Consider the following 2349-nt stretch of genomic DNA (forward strand, 5'->3'; position numbering starts at 1 on the left):
TGTTGCTTTATGGAAAATTTGCCTTCTTCCCTCTGTGATAAGTATTTAAAATTATTTTTATGTATCCTAATAATAGCAGATATTTCCTCTCCCTTTTTTAAAGACAAGTGTATATATTTTATTTAACATAAAAATACATTTTCATTTGCCTTTCCTTTTTGTTAGAAAAAAATAAGGAAGGTTTTTTTAATTCTCCCTCGATTATATGGAACTAGAAATGGAATAGCTGTATTTAGACTTCTTAAAATATGACACTTCTAATTAAAACACATCTCCTATGAATTTTAACAAATTTGTGCATTCTTTGGTAACTGGTAATTACCTCACTTTGTATTGTTTAAAAAATGTCTTAGTATGTTTCATTCTGTCTTGATCTAATTTTCTCTATCACTTTTTCTACAAGCTCTGAATACCTTAATATCTAGGTAAAACACATATTAATGCTTCAGTTTAACAATTCTAATGCATTTATTCACATTATAAAGACAGAGACAGGGCTCTTAACTAATTTTATGCCACATTTCATTTTTAAGGAAGATGATGTCATTTTGTTATTTTTTTAGGAAGGAAAGTGGAGAAGGTAGAAGAATACAAACAGAATGCTAGTTGCGTATAGTATTTAAATTTTCTGAAGTTTTCTGTAAAGTGTAGATAATAGATTTATCTTTGTAAAAAAATTTTGATAATTAAGTAAAATAATTAAGTAAAATTATTTCCATGCAATTAGCTAGAAGTAAAGTAAACATTTCCTATATCCCAGACTACTAAGTAAATAATTTTGTTTTAAAATTATGAGTTTTGTATTTTCTTTTGTATTTCAGAGTGAGTAATTCTATACCATCAATTTATACAGATAGCTTATGAATCTAGTTAAAAAATATTCTAACTCAAAATGACAGAAACTGCTTGCTGTGGCAAAAGCAAGCACATTGGAAAAGAAGGTGTTGATTATAAGAACCTTTTCTAAACGAGGCTGCTTTCTCAGGTCCATAAGTGCTCTCACTCAGCTGGTCTCTGAACTCTGAAATGTTCCCCCTTCTCCTTGCCAGCCTTATCACCAAAATCTTCATTCCTGCATTTTCCTAAAGTTACCACAGAAGAAGCAAACAAAAAATAAACACTGTATACTCATTCAAAAAAGAAACAATACAAAAATCATGGCCTATAACACTATAGCCTTGCTGTTAAAATCCTAGTATCACCACCAACCAGTAAATTCACAATCTACCTGGATCCCACTTTCTCCCTCAGGAAAATTAAAATAGCAAACAAGCCTTTTGCAATAATTATGAGGAATAGATGAGTTAAAGTGTATAAATGGACCACATATGAGATGTGACCTGCAGATACAGCCTGCAGATCCTAAATTAAGGATAAAGTATGTAGAAAACTGAGCACTAAATCTGAAACTCAGTCCAAATCTAGCACATGCATGAAATGCTATTATTTATAATATGTAGAACACTATATAATTGTTTGTTGTTATAACAAAATTCTCAATAACCATAAATACCTAACACATTTTACAAGAATTTTTCACATTTTATAAAATTCAGTTTTATTAGAATGTGTTGGCTATACATAGTGCATCAGTACTTGTAACTTACAGAAGCTGTGAAAACCAGACTGGAAATACAGATAGTGGAAAACGTGAAGAACGGGTGGTATGACTAAACCCTTGGAGTGTCCCTCAAATTATGTTGAAGACAAATCATTTGCTTTTGCTTCCATTAGACTAATCCTTGTACCAGCACTCACACCCCACTTAGCAAATTTATTTTAATTAAAACATTAAAGACATTCAGTGCAACATTCTTCAGAAATTAACAACTCTCCTGACAAGCAGCAGCTGGAGTGTATGTGACACTAACATGCAGCTAAGTAGTTTGGGCTACTCAGACATCTGGACCAAGTAAAACAGCTGGAAAAACACAGCTATTAACCTTCTGTTTACAGTGAGAGGTATTCCTACAGATTCCAAAACATTATGATGGACTCTGAAATGCTTCCTAATGTCTCAGACAATTTTCTTAATTGCCGGTGATTAAGGAAGGTGTTATGCCTTCCTTTCTCCACATTGCCAAGGATAGTCCTGTCTCACTTTTCCTATTTGATCTATGTCATTTTGTGTACATCCTGTTCAATTTAAGCTCATCAGATTTGAGCAGAGAAAGGCTTTACACACAAAAATATACCATACCTAAAACCAAAGAAGCTCTATCTTAACCAGTAAGGACATTTGAAGACAGGGAAATTAAATTGATATGTTGTAAAAAGTACAGGGCATAAAGCTAATATTTGAGGAAAGTAAGCAAGATATACCTTAGCAACTTTATTTCTTTATTTTTA

This window comes from Hipposideros armiger, unplaced genomic scaffold (genome assembly GCF_001890085.2).
Source record: "Hipposideros armiger isolate ML-2016 unplaced genomic scaffold, ASM189008v1 scaffold_421, whole genome shotgun sequence".
In the NCBI taxonomy this organism is placed as follows: domain Eukaryota; kingdom Metazoa; phylum Chordata; class Mammalia; order Chiroptera; family Hipposideridae; genus Hipposideros; species Hipposideros armiger.